General features: G+C 48.0%; 1 protein-coding gene across 2 annotated transcripts in view; it reads left to right on the forward strand.

The window, feature by feature from the left end:
* Positions 1-17,554, forward strand: part of LOC309435908 (mitogen-activated protein kinase kinase kinase 3-like) — an 89,496-nt gene that overhangs the window by 8,236 nt on the left and 63,706 nt on the right. The gene's annotated exons all lie outside the window — the stretch shown is intronic.

The raw sequence follows: 17,554 nt of genomic DNA on the forward strand, positions 1-17,554 counted from the left end.
GAGGCTGGCATCCTTCTGGTTATCAGCTTGTAGTTCTTCAGAAATAGTTTTAAACTAAAAGAAGGGAGATTCAGGCTGAAATTTGACACTGAGGGTGGTGAAACCCTGTCCCAGGTTGCCCAGAGAGGTGGTGGATGAACCATCCCTGGAGACATCCCAGGCCAGGCTGGACGGGGCTCTGAGCAACCTGAGCTGGTGAAGATGTCCCTGCTCATGGCAGGGGTGGCACTGAATGAACTTTGACGGTCCCTTCCAACCCAAACTATTCTATGATTCTATGAAATGAGAAGATCAAGCCATTTGGTCAGCGACTGATGAAAGCTTAACTACATCTTTTATGCACCTGTGTGCCCCGTGTGCATAGAGTCCTGTGTCTATGGGCTGTGCGGTCACCACAGACCCCTGGTTGGATGGGGTCTGGTGGATGGAGCAGCCTGCAATTCCTCACTCAAGCCTACGTGCCCCAGTGTTGGCTTTGGGTTGATGGGCAGTAGGTTTCCTATCTGCCCTGGCTTGTAGGCAGAGTGTGAATGAGGCACTTGCCTTCTTGCTGTTCCCCTCTCTGTCTGTGCCTTCCACATCCATTCCCTGCCCTGGCTATTTCTGCAGGCTCTGAGCAACACCCCTACAACGCAGGGATCTGGACTGTGGGGGATCCTGGCTGCCAAATGCTTTGCTAAGTGCTTTTATAGGCCATACTTTCTTACAAAACCTCCTGGGAGGTAAATTTGCCACGAGGCTCTATTTTGGGGCCATCTCTGTCACCTGTCAAGAAGTGTTCTGCTCTCTGACTTGGTGCCGAAAGGCTGGCTGTGGATGGATGACCAGTTGCTTACCTAGCATTACCAAAGCAACGAGTTGTTGCTTTCCATGACTCATGAAAATGCGCTGTAGGCTCTCTTAAGAATGGCTGAGATCATTTTTTTGGCTGGCTTTGAGCATCTGGTTTCCTTAGCAAATAGCAGTGGGGGTGGAGGGAGGGGGATTTCCAAACTCCTTTCTTTGTATGTGTGATCTGGATTTTTGAGCTTGCTTAATAAAATACTTCATTTGAAAAAGCAGGGGGGGGAAAAGACCTGTAACTTCCACCTCTGTTTAGTTTTCATAATGTGTCATTTAGTTGTGTTTTGCTGTAAAAAGAGGAAAGGTGCTAATAACATTAGAGCCGCATGCTGTATTTCTCTTAAATAAGCAAGCATAGAAATGTTATGGGTGGTGTTTTTCTTTTAAAGCAAATTCTTCTGGGGAAGGAGAACGTGCAGAGAAAATGTTGCAAACAAAACTCATAATTCTCAACAAAAAATAATTGATGCAATGTTTGCTCAAATAGAGGACTGATTCTATAGTGATGCGGCAAGGCAGAGTATTAGCAAGAGGGGGTTTAGTGTTTGGTCAATCTAATTTTTTTAAAATTATTTTTAAAGAAATATTTATTTGTAGATCCTTGATTCACTTTCTGGTTCTGTCTGCTCTGTCTAAAGGCAGCAGCACCTGCGTTCCTGAGAACCAAGCACTGCAAAATGAGCATTAACCGGAGGAGAATCCGAGCGGCGATGGCTGCGGTGACTTCGATAGCAGGAGGTCCCCAAGTGTTTTGCGAACAGGTTGCAGCAGGCTCTGCAGTGTCTTTCCAAAGTCACTGATTGTCCTTTGCAGTCACTTGAGTGCTGGTAGAGAAGGGAGAGGGAATCCTTGGTAGGCAGAAGGTGTGGAAGGATTCCGTAAGGAGATACGCGGGGTGGTGGGTTTGATGTGATTTCCTTTGCAGATGGTGGAAAGAGTGAAGGTTGGGCTTGTTAAACCCTGTACACAGCAATGTCAGCTGAACTCAGGAATTTAATGGATGTGGACTGACCTCTCGTGCTGTGTGTGTTCTCTGCTGGTGCTCGGCTGTGGTTAAATTCCCCGCTGGGGTTGGCAGGAGCGTGTCCCAAGGTGCTGCAGAAGGGGTTGGAGCTGCCCCAGGGCTGCGGAACAGCAGGAACACAGAACAGTAATGACCCGGCTGTTGGCCAGGGCTGAGCGGGAACAATGCGACTGAACAGGTTTGCGCTCACTTCCTCGTAATCTCAAAGATGAGATAATACAGAAACTCAGCAGCTTTTGCCAGCGAGAGCAGCGAGGCTTCTTTTTTCTGCCCCCGTGCGAGGCGGGAGCAGCTGACTTGCTGTTGTCTCTGGCTGCAGGGCTGGTGAACAGCAAACTCCTCGTGCTCAAGGAACACACAGTTGAGCATCCATCACTTCGACTTGGGCTGCCCGGTGGGGTTGGCTCTGGGGTTGCTGCCTGTGCCAGCACCCAAAGCGGCTCCATGTGCCATGATTGCTCAGGTCCTTCCTGTTCTCTTCCTTCTGTGAATTTCTCTGTGTCATAGTTGGTTAGTTACTTGGAACTGTAGAGTAGTTTGGGTTGGAAGGGACCTTCAAGGTCGCTTAGTCCAACCCCTGCAATAAGCAGGGACATCTTCACCCAGCTCAGGTTGCTCAGAGCCCCATCCAGCCTGGCCTGGGATGTCTCCAGGGATGGTTCATCCACCACCTCTCTGGCCAACCTGGGATAGCGTCCCACCACCCTCAGCATTGAAAATTTCTTCCTCATGTCTGCGCTGAATCTCCCTCCTTTAGTTTAAGACCATCACCCCTTGTCCTATCACAACAGGCCCTGCTAAAAAGTCTGTCCTCATCTTTCTTACAGGCCCCTTTTAAGCACTGAAAGGCTACACTAAGGTCTCCCTGGAGCTTCTCTTCTCCAGCTGAACACCCCAACTCTCAGCCTGTCCTCCCAGCAGAGCTGTTCCAGCCTCGGATCATTCCTGTGGCTCCTCTGGCCCCTCTCCAACAGTCCATTAGCTTTGGGCAGAGTTGGGTAGTGACCGCTGCTTTCAAGTGTGGTGTTTACCCCCTTTGTCCATGGTTATAATCTATTCCATGCATAACATAGGACACCCCAGATCCAAATCTTCTAAATACTAATAGTTTTCTTCAGTAAAAAAAAAAAAAAGGAAATGGATGTGACCTGCAGTTACCTCGTCTTCATGGTGCTTGTGGATATTTGAATGCAGGGCTGAAGTTTATTACTCCTAGGTGGTGGTTATCTGCAGTCAGGGCTGTAGGGCCATGGTGTCCACAACAGTGAGCCCACTGTCACAGGGCTCAGCAGTTGGATGAGCTCCATAAGAGCCAACCAAGGCTGTTCAGAAGGTCAAGTCCGTATTTACAATATCGTTATTACCATAAGGTATTTCTGCTGGGCAAGACCCGCCGCTGGCTGTGAATTTGGTAGTTTTGGTGAGCCAGCAGATGAGCTGGCAGAGCTGCCTTCCAGGGCTTCCCCTGCTTGATGCTGGATAAAAGTGCATCACAATTTGCGACCTTGTTCTCCTGTATTTTTTTTAAACTGCTGTGCCTTCATATCGCCCCCCAATGCATAATGTTCTTTTGATTAGGGAGGCCAGCATCAGGTACCTCAAAGGGGCTACCACATTTCTAGGCAGGTGTTGCTATGGACACTGTGTTTTCCCATCTGTAATTTACAGGTGGAAATGTTGGAACCTCCTTTTCTGACCCCATATTAAGCTATTCCCTGCCCAGTCTAAGGTTTCCAGTGTATAGTGTTGGGGAAAAGAATCCATTAGAATTACATTCCAAACCCAAAAGAATCAATCTTTCCTCCCCCAAAAACTTGAATAATTCTATTTAAAATAGTGATTTTTTTTCTTCTTTTTGCGTGAGCATTTTGAACGTCGTGACTTATTCTTCAACTTTTGACATCTACAGCTCCTTTTTTTTTAACAAAAAAAAGGAAGTGTGGGTTGCAATGTAATCATATGACTCCAGGAACCGGGTACTCATGAATAGCACTGAATGCTGTGAGAACTGGCAATGCTCAGGGTCATCCTGTGGTCCAGCAATTGAACTAGAGAATGGAGCAAAACCTTCTGCTCCCAACTCCCTTTCCAGTGTTGCTTCCCCATGCCTTGGTGTTGTCTTGTTGCAAGAGATCTCAATTGTGTGGCTTTTGTATTTTTATTTATAGGGTGAAAGGTTTTTTTCCCATTTATAATGAAATTTGCTGAGCTCTGATCCCGAGTCTCTCAGTTGCTTTCTGGATTATGAGGATGGTCTCATGTAAATTTTGCATATCGGTGCGTGCTTTGCTTTAACATGCTTTGGAGACGTTGGAGAAATGTGACTGCTGGACCTTTCTCTGCGTAACTGCACTTCCTTGGCATTTTTAAACTAAAAAAGAGCCTTGATACTGCTAGTGGCATGAATCAATGCAAATTGCAATGTAAGCTTTCATTACAAAGGGGGCTTAGAGGGAAGATGAGGACAAACTTATTAGCAGGTCTTGTTGTGATAGGATAAAGGGTGATAGTTTTAAACTAAAGGAGGGGAGATTCAGGCTAGGCATAGGAAGACATTTTTGACACTGAGGGTGGTGAAACCCTGTCCCAGGTTGCCCAGAGAGGTGGTGGATGAACCATCCCTGGAGACATCCCAGGCCAGGCTGGACGGGGCTCTGAGCAACCTGAGCTGGTGAAGATGTCCCTGCTCATGGCAGGGGTCAGACTGGATGAGCTTTGGAGGTCCCTTCCAACCCAACCTATTCTATTCTACATTGGATTATCTTCTCATCAAACCCTTTGGTTCCTTGCATTTCCCTTTCTGGGGTTTGGGGGTTTTTTGAGCTGTTCTCTGACAGTGTCTCAGCAGGCTTGGACTGGCTGATCAATGGAGGGCATGCTTTTCTCTGTGCTCTTGCCAACCTGCTTTCTTCAAAAAAGTATATTGAGTGCTTCTCCACGTTGGACAGGATCAGGCTTGAGTGCTCAGAGAAGCACAGGTACTCAGGTAACACAGAAATGAGGTTTTTGTGCTGCTTGTGGCTGCTGGGACAAGAATTAGGGGACTTGCTTGGGTGCCTCGGAGCTCCCTGAAACCAAAAGCCAGGCAAATGCAAGTCTCTGCTGAACTCTCCTCCTATTAGCGTGAGTGAAAAAACAGCTGGAAAACGAAATGTCTTCAGAGGGCAACGCTCTCCCAACATAAGCAGGCAAGTGAAGCCAGTGTGTTTCTTTACAACGTGGGAGATATTTATCTTGTGACTAAGCATAAAAGTTGAGAGATGGAAAAGGTCCTATTAGATCATCTCATCCACCACCCTCCTGGTGTGCAGCTTTACTCCTTGGGGTCTATTTATTACTGGGCCGTTGGGCAGACAGGAGTAGTTTACTCGGGGTGCTATGGGTGAGTACCAGCCAGGCTGTGCAGGTGAGGACTCTGCATGCCTGTGCCTCAACCTGCACAAGTTGCAGCAACAGGATTTTGTAGTAAAAGGACGAAAAGCTTTAGACTCTACATTCTTTGCGTGCTTGGAGCCTTCTTGTTGACTTGCTGGAACTCAGCTTGTGCAGGCATCAGCTCATCTTTTTTTAGTGTTCTAGGAATAAGCTTATTTTACCTTATTTTCTGATGGAGCTGGTGGTTTGGAAACTAATAATAATAGCAAAAGAGGTCTTTTGGTAAGGAGAGGTCAGCCAGCTAGACATCTGCACAGCTGGCGTGGGCTCCGTTGACCGTGATCTATGACAGTGGTGTGTGTGAAAACTCCCGGAGGGGACGTCAGAAAGGTGCAGGTGGGAATGTTATTGCTATGACAAACACAGCAGAGCTGGAGTTTCAGGCCTGAGCTTGGGGACCATCAACACTACTTGGTTTATTACTCCTCAGTAACCATAGCACGGCCCCATGCACGTGTACTTTTTATTTCGCACTCCCTGATTTCATTCGCAGCTCAAAGCACTTAGCGTCTCCTAGACTGAAATGGCTGAGTGTTGAGTATAAAGATTCTGTCCTTACCTAGAGCACGTTAAGCCTGACAGTGTTCAAGAAGAGACTGGACAACGTCCTCAGACACATGGTGTGAATTTTGGGGTTGACCTGTGCAGGGACAAGAGCTGGACTCGATGATCCTTGTGGGTCCCTTCCAACTCAGGACATTCTAATGTGCTGAACACAGGGCATGGGAGCAGGAATTTCACATCTCGGCATGTGCTGAGCTGCCTTCTTGTGTTGAGCCTGGTGGTTCTCACTTTTAGGATCGCTCTGCTGTCTCCAAAGGTGTCTCCTGGTCAACAACAGTGCAAGATCAATATTTAGGGTTTAGAGACCAGGACCATTCTGTGGTGCAGGTGAGCAAGCCTGCAGCACCATGGGCAAGATGTTTTTGCTGGTGGTGGTACTGTGTTGAGCCCCTGGGGCTGTGCTGTGGCCTGATCTTGTGTTTCCTGACACCACAGTGCATTTTGTGTGGATTTCTGGAGTTACTATGGGACATCTCTTGGCTAAGAGGTTGATCTTTTGGAGTCAGAAGCTATCCCCTAGATCCATGGAGGGTAGGGGCTGGGTGTCTCATGGTACAGACCGTGTCCCTGGCACCAATGGTCTTTGTCTTGGCATGTTCTGTGGAAGTGACACTATCGCAGTTGACGTTTTCCAGGAAAACTTCCAACCCTTGTAAACAAACTCCAAGATGGGCTTTGCCTTCCTTCCCTCAACTCGGTGTCTTGTGGGGAAGAGGGAGTTGCAGTAGGGTGCAGTCATGCAGGCAGCAAATCTGCCTTATTATCATTTAATTTAGCCAAAACTTGGTCTAAAGATGTTAAAAGCAATTTGAAACACTGTCTGGACACCACCTCTCCTCATCAATTAGTAGCATTAAACACTCAGCGGGGAGGATTAATTAGAAAACGTCAATCTTTCCATCGTGACAACCTTCTGGTTTCCATTGAAATGCAGTTGAAGAACTGGAGGAGCTTCTGTATTTTGTTTTGATATGCAGGCGTATGATTCTCTCCATCCTGGAAATTAATTCATTCTGTCTGTAAATGGGGCTGTGGGAATCAATACTGAGTTGAGCTCTTTCTCCAGAGCTTTCTTTTAAAATAAAGTAGTTGACTGTTTCCCCACTGTGCCTAATAAGTGACCTGATTTTTGGAGCAGCTGAGCAACTGTTCTGATGGTCTCCTAGTCTGAAGGTTTTGTGTGGCTGCCCTGACGGTTTGGGGTTGGTCAGTGGTCTCTTGGGGGTGATGGGCTTCTGTCTTTTGAATATCTCAGGTCAGGCTTCCTCTGAGATGGCATTAAAAGCCCACAGCCTTCTGTTGCCTGTGACTTTGCATTGCACCACACGAGGCTGGATGCTGTAGGAAAGGAAGTTACTCATCGCTCTGCCTCCCTTGCAGATGGCTCTTGGCCTTGGTGACCTGTTGAGCTCTTAGCCTGACACTCTGCAATGCTGCAAGCTGCATTTAGAGGCGAGATCTGCCTTTTCCTCAGTTTCCTCCTCTTTTCTTCTGTCCGCCAGACTCAGGGAATGAAGGAGAGGCAGCACAGCAGCTCCCTTGCTGTATTGTACTGGGGGAGCAGGTCATAGAATAGTTTGGGTTGGAAGGGACCTCCAAAGCTCATCCAGTGCCACCCCTGCCATGAGCAGGGACATCTTCACCAGCTCAGGTTGCTCAGAGCCCCGTCCAGCCTGGCCTTGGATGTCTCCAGGGATGGGGCATCCAACACCTCTCTGGGCAACCTGGGATAGTGTCTTACCACCCTCAGCACTGAAAATTTCTTCCTCATGTCCAGCCTGAATCTCCCCTCACTTAGTTTAAAACCATCACCCCTTGTCCTATCGCAACAGGCCCTGCTAAAAAGTCTGTCCCCATCTTTCTTATCAGCCACTTTTAAGCACTGAAAGGCCGCAACAAGGTTTCCCCGGAGCTTCTCTTCTCCAGCTGAACACCCCAGCTCTCTCAGCCTGTCCTCCCAGCAGAGCTGTTCCAGCCTCGGATCATTCCTGTGGCTCCTCTGGCCCCTCTCCAGCAGGTCCATGTGTGTCCTGTGCTGAGGAACCAGAGCTGGACCAGCACTGCAGGGGGTGTCACCAGAGCGGAGTAGTGGGACAGAATCACCTCCCTCCACCTGCTGGCCCCGCTCCTTGTGGTGCAGCCCAAGATACAATTGGCTTCTGGCCTGCAAGTGCACATTGCTGGCTCACATCTGATCTTTCATCCGCCAAGTCCTTCTCTGTGGGGCGTCTCAATTCCTTCATCCCCAGCCTGTATTGACACTGGTGTTGCACCGTTAAATGACAGCTGCAGGTCATGTTTGGGCAACTCAGGGCTGCTTCTCCTTTGGAAGAAGCTGCCTCTTGTGTGCTGCAGCCCGTGACAGTCTGTGCGTGTGTTCTGCAGAGCAACAACTGCATGACAGTCAGGTGGTGAAGGACCAACTGAGGCAGGGCAGAGCGGGGAGGCCCTGAGCACTTTGACTTTGGTCAATACATATGCTCTGCAGATACTTGAGGTTGTGTAAGTGTACGGCCATGTGGATATTAAACAAGTTCTTCACAGAAAGGGTTGTCTGACATAGGAACAGGCTGCCCAGGGAGGTGGTGAAATCACCATCCCTGGAGGTGTTGAAAAGGCACATAGACGAGGTTCTTATGGACATGGTTTAGTGACAGTGTTAGGTTATGGTTGGACTCGATCTTGAGGGTCTCTTCCAACCAAAATCATTCTGTGATTCTGTAACTGTGTGTGTGCTGACCAGTCTGGTTCCTGAGCTGTTGATGGCTCATTTATCGTGTCTAGTCACACACAGGCAAATGTACTTGAGTTCATGTGATGCTACAAGTGAAGAGGACAAGGAGAACAAACACTCTGTGAAAGCTGACCCACGTGTTTGTTTCATATCCCTATCACCACCCCACCAATGGCACGCACAAGCCAGAAGCTTGTGGAGACAGCCATGTCCTGGGGCTGTGCAGAAATCTGGTCCTTCTGCCCCAAAACACAATCTGTCTTTTAATCTCCGCTTGCCACCAAGTGTTTGCCGAGCTCTGCTTACTCACCCTGGTCTAATCTTGACCTAGAAGTGCATGGCAGAAGCAGTGTGAGCAAGAAAAGGACCTTGCAAGTTCTGCGGTGTCTCTTGGGACCTGATCCTCAGGTCCTGGTCTCCCCATGTGCTGCGGAGCTCATGCTTCTTGCCCATGAGGAAGAAGCAAAATAACCAGATAGCTGCTGAGAGAGCAGAAAGCGGTTAATTAGTCGCGGCCCTTGGCTTCGCACTCGATTGGAAAGTTGTGTTGTGATCAATCGAATCTAGATGGGCTGCGGGGATGGGGCCGCAGCTTGTTAAAAAAGCAGCTGTGCAGTGGGATGGCTGCGAGAGGGACTATTGATCGCAGCCTGTTGAGGGTAAACGGCAGGATACAAGGGCTGGTAGGACAACTCGTAGGAGATGTGTTACCCTGGATGCTGTCAGCGGGGTGTTGCAAGTGAGAGAAAGTGGGTCAGCTAGAAGATGGGATGAGCGTGGGAGATGGCACAGTGGCTTAAAAACCCTCCTGCCGCTGTGAGATCTTGCTGGCCACTTAGGTGGTGGGTTGGACCTCTCTCCTTCCCAGTCCAAAGCTTGGTCACTTAGCATTAACCTCCCCGTTAGAGCATGTTGGACCGGTCATAATGTTTGTAATGCTTTTGAAACTGAGACAAAGCCACAGAGACAGGGTTGGTTCCCACCTGTTGTTATCCCTGGGGAGACCTGGTGTCCCCATCCCCGGTTAAGATGCCGTTTTCAGGCCAAGTTCTCTTTTGCACCATGTTGGCTTTGCAGCTCTTTGGCGTCAAGCTTCATTCACAAAGACTTTTAATTTCTTGGTCTGGATAGCAGCTCGGTGCTGTGCAGATGCTTTTCTCCCAGTTGCTTTTTCCAGGGAAGATTTTGGTCTGAGACGAATGCTTTTCAGAGAGCAAATTTGTTTTATGTGAAGATTTTAGTGTCTGTTCCTCCTTTGCCATTTCTGCTCTTTTTTTTTTTTTTCCATTTTCCCCTAGGGACATAAGAAAAAAAGAGACCTGAAGCCTCACTTTTCCAGATACACTTTCTTGTTTTAATTTCCCCCTCCCCAAAGTCTTCAGTCATTTGAAGCAAAAAAATGCGTGAAAACCTGCAGGAGGAAGAAATTAGTCTCTTTTGCGTTGGCTTTTATCTTACACATAGAGGTAGACCTTCCCCTTTGCTGTGTTAACTTATGGGTCATGTTGATTGAAATCAGAGGGTTTCTGTTGGTGTAACTGGCATCAGGGTTTCTCACTGCTTTAAAAGTGCACAGGTAACTATTTGAGGGCAGGATTTTTGCCCTATAAAAGGGGAAATGATGCAGAACAGTCCTCTCCTCTAGCTGCAGACCTTCATCCCCAGTAAGCATGGATGTGTGTTTAAATAATCCTGGCTTGACTGGCTTTTGGGGAGATGAACGTACTGGGTTGCAGGAGATGAGGATCCTTTAGACTTCATCACATGAGTGCCTGATTTTAAAATTTCCATTTAGGCGCAGTGTGTGGTGGGACTGAGATGGGCTTGGGGTGTAACCAAGGGGTCTGAACATTGGTTGGGCTTTGCCCCTTGCTGGAGGAGGCAGCTCCTCTGTAACAAGGGGGAGTTAACAGGGATGCAGTTCTGTGCTGTGCAGACCTTGATGCAAGTAAAAAAATGAACAGGTGGGGACCATAGGTTCTTTAGGAATTTGCAGAGCAAATATATATTTCACCAAATGAATGCGTGAATGATCATGAACTGGTTGGATGGCAGAGCTCGGGGGGTTGTGATCAATGGTGCAGAGTCTGGTTGGAGGCCTGTAGTTAGTGGGGTTCCCGAGGGGTCAGTACTGGGTCCATCCTTGTTCAACCTGTTCATCAATGACCTGGACAAAGAGACTGAGTGCACCCTCAGCAGGTTTGTTGATGACACCAAACTGGGAGGAAGGGCTGACACATCAGAAGGCTGTGCTGCCACCCACAGAGACCTGCACAGGCTGGAGGATGGGGCAGGGAAGAACATGATGAAATTCAAATGCAAGTGTAGGGTCCTGCACCTTGGGAGGAACAGCCCAAGGCACTGGTACAGGTTGGGGGTTGACCTGCTGAAAAGCAGCTCTGCAGAGAAGAACTTGGGAGTTCTGGTGGACAACAGGTTGACCATGAGCCAGCGATGTGTCCTTGTGGCCAAGAAGGCCAATGGTACCTGAGGTGCATTAAGTAGAGTGTGACCAGCAGGTCGAGGGAGGTTGTTCTTCCCCCTCTACTCTGCCCTGGTGAGGCCGCATCTGGAGTTGTGTGTCCAGTTCTGGGCTTCCCAGTTTAAGAAGGACAAGGAATTACTGGAGGGAGACCAGTGGAGGGCTACCGAGATGCTGAGGGGTCTGGAGCATCTTTCTTATGAGGAAAGACTGAGAGAGCTGGGGCTGTTCAGCCTGGAGAAGAGAAGCTGGGAGGGGACCTTATTTAAGCTGACAAATATCTCCAGGGTGGGTGTCAAGAGGATGGACCAGACTCTGTTCAGTGGTGCCCAACGACAGGATGAGGGGCAACGGGCACAGACTGAAACACAGGAGGTTCCATCTGAATATGAGGAGAAACTTCTTTCCTTTGAGGTGCCAGAGCCTGGACCAGGCTGCCCAGAGAGGTTGTGGAGTCTCCTTCTCTGGAGACATTCAAACCCACCTGGACACCTTCCAGTGTGATCTGCTCTGGTGACCCTGCTTGAGCAGGTGGGTTGGACTGGATGATCTCCAGAGGTCCCTTCCAACCCCAGCCACTGTGTGAAAACATTAACTCTGACCTTATAGGACTGTGTCTGTTTTTTGCTGATGGAAGAGTTGACTTTCTAATCCTTTCGATTTGCTTCCTTGGTTTATGGGTTTTAATAAGTTTGAGGTCTGTATGCAAAATCAAAACTATTGTGTATGCCAGTGAAAATTACTGATTATTCCACTGATCTTGGTAAAAGGATTATCACAATAAGGCAAGAACACTGAAAAAAAAAACCACCCTAATTGGAGCATGTTGTCTGCAAGGTTTCATTTACAAAGTCATTTGTGGGAAGAGAAAGAGCTGAGAGGGGAGAGATTTTAAGATCTCAATGGCTGTTTTAAAGGGTTGTCAGGGAGGTGTTAAAGCTCTTGTTCTATGTACACATTGTGCTGGAATCAACAGGATGGCTCAGGAGGTGTTTCTCTAGAAGCAGCTGTGGAATACAGCTGCATTGGCTGGGTCACTCACTCAAGGTGTCCTCCATCATGCACGATGGCTCTTAAAGAAGCACAGGCTAGCTCTTCTCCCAGCAAAATACCGTAGTTTGAAACATGCTTAATTAGTTTTTGGGTGCTGTGCCAGAAAATGGGGAGAAAAAACCCTCAAGTGATGAGTGTTCATGAGGAATGGCTTGTGGGGTTTTGTGTGGTGTAGCTCCCACATAACTGGTTTGCTCCTTTTATGAGCTGTGGTGACACATGTATGTCACTTCTTGCTTAGCAGCCTGGCTACTGTGTGCTCAGGAAAGGTGGTTTTTTTCCTCCTCATCTTGGCTCACACAGTTTGTCCCTTAAGGCCACTTGGGACATATTCCTGCAGACCCAGCCCAGTCACATGCAAGTGCTGGATTTTGCACCCAGGACACAGCAACCCTGGCTGTGCACACAGACCGGGGGATGAGAGGCTGGAGAGCAGCTCCATGGAGAAAGATCTGGGGGTTCTGGTCAATGGCAAGTTGAACATGAGCCAACAGTGTCCCTGGAGACAAGAGGGACCCGTGTCCTGGTGCACCCAGCACAGCACGGCCAGCTGGGCAGGGAGGGGATTGTCCCGCTCTGCTCTGCACCTGGAGCATTCACTGTGTGCAGGGCTGGGGACACAGGGTAAAAAGGAGATAAAGCTACTGGAGAGTGTCCAGAAGAGGGTACGAAGTTGGTCAAGGGTTTGGAGGAGAAGCCGTATGAGAAGCGGCTGAAGTCACTTGGTTTGTTCAGCCTGGAGAAGAGGAGACTGAGGGGAGAGCTCATGGTGGCTCCAGCTCCTCACAAGGGGAGGAGGAGGGGCAGGACTGAGCTCTTCTCTTTAGTGACCAACGACAGAACCTGAGGGAATGACAGGAAGATGTGCCAGGGGAGGTTTAGGTTGGACATCAGGAAATGGTTCTTCACCCAGAGGTGCTGGACACTGAACAGGCTCCCCAGGGAGGTGTCACGGCCCCAAGCCTGACAGTGTTCAAGAAGAGACTGGACAAGGCTCTCAGACACACGGTGTGAACTGTGGGGTTGTCCTGTGCAGGGACAGGAGTTGGACTCCATGAACTTTGTGGGTCCTTCCAACCCAGGACCTTCTATGATTCAGTGTTTTCAAAATGTCCATCCCAGTTGCATGCTCACAGATGTAGGTGCGTAGTCTCTAACAGCTACTTGTTGGCTGACCCTGTGTGACACATCCTAACCTGAGCAGAAAAATTCCAGAAGAATAGAGTCTTACATGCCTGAAGTGTCACCAACATTTAGCTGTTATTTTGTGTAACCTCTAGATATGGATCCCATTTCCAGGGTAACTCTGTGTGCACCAGATCATGTGTCTTATAGCATCTAGAGCAAAATTACAAGAGCGAGGTTGAGATGATCTGAGGAAACCTGTAATATTTCAGCTGCTTTTTCTTGGCATATGAACCCATCTTTTCCAAGCCTGCAAGCTCTTTGAGCTATCAACAGGCATACATTTGTCTTCTCACCATTAAAACAATCTCACAGGCTTTGCTGTTGTTTTTAACACTACCCCAGCCCTGGCCTCTGAAACATTTTGAAAATACCGTTTACAATAATATTTTTAACAGTTCCGTAGTATACAAAACTCCAGCGCCCTGGCAGGACTCCCGGAAACTTGCTGAAAGTTAATGTGGTCAACGCTTAAAAAGGAGAGATTTTTTCCGTTTGACTCTTGCTTGTTCAACTCTCTGAGCCCAACATGTTGTTCCCTGCTGCTTGAAAAAACAAGGAAAGTCCCAATTTTAGCAGTGCTCGTTTGAGTAGCTTTCCAGCTGAGCCACATTTCAGGGACAATTGTGGCTGTTTTATTTAATGGTGGTGTATCCCTGCATCTTCAAAGTGTGAAGTGGTGCTCAGGTTGGATAAGTAGGTGCTGCTATCCCTGGGGATGATAAACCATGGAGGGAGATGCCAGTTGCTTGTGCTGTGGTACTGGCAATATGTCCTGACTCAGAGACTGGTTTATGATGGATGCTGAGCCTTTCTGGGGTAAAACCAGCCTTTTTTGGGATAGCTGATACTGTAAATCCCATTTCAGGTCAATGGTAGGCTATTGACTCCAGCTCTCAATGCTGGGCTGTCTATCTGCTTGTCCTAAATCCTTCCAATAAGTCTCTTCCAGTCATTTTTGTCTTCCTTCAAACCCAGGGAAAAATTGCTTTTCTCTGTCTTCCTCTGCTTTTCTTTATGAGACTTCAATGCATAGATGCTGGAGCCATGTACATTGCTGTTCTCTCCCTTGAACTCAGTTTTGCTTAATCCCTCCCCAGCCAGGAGTATGGGGAGAAAAGGGAAGAACTGGGATTAATTTTTGAAATGAATTAACGCTCTTACATCCAGCTCTCTTGTAGATACTCTGCACTCAACCGTAATGAAGCTGAGCCCCTTTAGCTGTGGAATTTGGTTCCGCTCAGTCAAGTCAAAGCTGCTTTTATTCTCGATAAGACCATCTATATTGGGTTTTCCTGCAGGTTAAGTTACCTCCAGTAGTTTCCTAAGCAGCTGAAATACTTTGCATGCACAACACAAACCTGGGATAGGAGTCCTGCATCACCCCTCGGAGCCGACACTTTGAGGTCTTAATTTTACTGCTTTTTAGGAAGCCTGTGTGCACAGTGAGGTGACCAGGGCAGCAGTTTGTAGCTTGATGATGGAGATGTACAGGAGAGGCTGTGGGAGTGGTGGAGTGTGGAGCAGGAGCCCAGTTTCAGGCGTTGACTGGTTTGCATTGCAAATCCCCATCACTTGCACTTGGAGGCTCTGATGAGGGAGCTTAGTGGGAGGAGAAGTGGGATGATGCTGCTTTGAAGTGCATCAGAGTAGAAAAAGGATTTTTCCTTGTTTTTCCTCCTCTTATTTTTTTTCCCCCCTTTTTCCTTGCTGGTTTTTAAGGGAGATAATAAAAGGGCACAATTTGTCCTCGAAACAGGAATTTGTCCTGTAACAGGAAGCTGCTGGTATGTATTTTTGGGAAGCCACGGAAATCACCGGTGTCTGCAGGCAGTTTAGAGACTGGCTGTCCTCAGGACTGAAGTGATCTACTAAAACAGAAAACCTCTGTGTTTTTTCTTGTGTATCTGTGGAGGTTTCCTGCACTTTGTGTAGGGGCTGCTTTGCTCATGGGAGTGGGGTCTTGGGGGCTTTTTATGGCTGAGGTGATGGAGAAGAGCACCAGGCAGGGCTTTCACAGAAACACAATGTCAGGGGTTGGAAGGGACCTGGAAAGCTCATCCAGTCCAATCCCCCCATGGAGCAGGAACACCCAGATGAGGTTACACAGGAAGGTGTCCAGGTGGGTTTGAATGTCAGAGAAGGAGACTCCACAACCTCCCTGGGCAGCCTGGGCCAGCTCTGGCACCCTCACCATGAAGAAGTTTCTTCTCAAATTTAAGTGGAACCTGGAAAGGTCAGCGGTTTTTCCAGGTTTGTTTGCACGGTTCCTATAGGTGCATGTTATGTAACTAGATACAGATTGCAAAGGTCTGAAAGGTCTCCAAAAACCCCATAGAAAAGTCTGTGACACTGATGGGAGACTTAACCTGGGCTAGCCCAGGAATTTAGGGTTAATCCAGGCTATCCATACATGGCCCTTGGTGCAAACTGCACCAAGCTTAATTGATGGAAGTGCTGCATCAATTTTGAAAGCAAAAGCAGTGAAGATTTTAGGACTGTTTCCTGCTGTTATAATCAGACGGAATTTTTACACCGCTTTTTGGTGCTTTTTCTGCTCTCTTTCAATCCACTTTTGCATAGACCAACCAGTTCCTTCTCAAGATAGGACTTTAAACCTTTCCAAACCTGTTAGTTACTTCCTTGCCTCTTCCTTTGTTTTGAAAAGAGTCCCTGATGGACATGAGCTCTTTGGCTGAATGATGCTGTCCTGAGGAAGCTGCAGCAGCAAAAGGAACAACGCACTTTGGGGCACACGTACATCTCTGCTGCTTTCTTATCGCTTTCCCTTCCTGCTCGTCTCTCTCAAAATAGGCTGGATAAATATCCTCCTGCTTGCCAGCACCAAGGCGCTGGAGCTTCACAAAACGGTTTTAATCCACACGTGTAATTGTTCCTGCTTCACTTCAGATTTCTCACTGTATTTAAATAGATTTGACTGAACTGGGAGGTTTTCTAAGCGCCTCTTTCTGCTTCTCCTGCCCAATCTGTGATGTGTAATACTGTGAAATTTGCATTTGTGTCCTGGCACGTGCATTTCGTGTTGGCTTTGCAGTGATATTGCCTGTTGTGACTGCAGAACAGGGATGTTTTACTCTCTCTGTGCAAGTCTGAAATGTTTGAGGTGTCTCTCCATTTACTTGTGCTACCACACAGGTTTTCCACCAAGAAATCTGTGTGATAATCAGCCAGCTAAAGTGGGCTGGTTTTTGCTGATCACGTCTATCACTGCTACTTAAAACAGTGCCCATCTTGAGGTGGGTTGTGCCTAAAATGAGGGTGAGCAAGACTGACTCCAGCAGGCTCAGCTTTAGACTCTTAAGTTTCTCAGTAAGCAGAAAAACCCATTTAGCTTTGGCTAAATGTAGCGTGGTGGGTAACTGAACCCTGTTCTGCATCAATTTGGGGCAAATTAGCAGGTAGCCATGAGTACCAGTTGGCAACAGGCAGGGCTGTAGGAAATTTGATCTCCATAATGAATGTATGGGACATACGTTGCTGCTGAGAGCTGCCCAGGATCAGTTTGTTGGTTTTATTTTTCCTGTGTGTCCAGAGAAAGGCTGGTCCAGGGTTGAGGAACCTTGGCTGGAATTTGGAAGGCCTAAATTGAGGTCTTTGCTTTGATACAGGCTGCCGCTGGGACTGACTTTCCATGTCCTGCAGTCAGTCTGTTCCCCAAGTGTTATCCCATAGGGAAGGTTCAGGCCAGGCATGAAGAAGAAATTTTGTACACTGAGGGTGATGAAACACTGTCCCAGGTTGGCCAGAGAGGTGGTGGATGAACCATCCCTGGAGACATCCCAGGCCAGGCTGGACGGGGCTCTGAGCAACCTGAGCTGGTGAAGATGTCCCTGCTCATACTCCAACATTTTAACACTGTAGAGGTACCAGGTTTGTGGTGTGTGACCTTTGAGGTGTGCAGGGGAGGGCAGATTCCTGCTCTCAAAACCTGATGTCGAGGGTTTTGATTGCAGGGTGACAATAAAACCCTGGCAGATGTATTGTTAACCTCCTCTCTTCCCTCCCTCTCCCCGCTTCCCACTCAGGACAGGCGATCGGGAGGAAAAGGACAGAGAAGAAAGTTGGAAAACTGAATAATGTTTTACTAATGCTTCTAGTGAGAATAGAGAAAATAATACAAAATATACAAAACCAGTCTTGAAAGTCCCAGCAACTGCAGAGCCGGCCACCCAAGTCCTGGACTGGACTCTGCAGCCAACCGGAGCTGGATTCA

The sequence above is a fragment of the Streptopelia decaocto genome (genome assembly GCF_964273445.1).
Source record: "Streptopelia decaocto genome assembly, chromosome: 2".
Lineage (NCBI taxonomy): Eukaryota > Metazoa > Chordata > Aves > Columbiformes > Columbidae > Streptopelia > Streptopelia decaocto.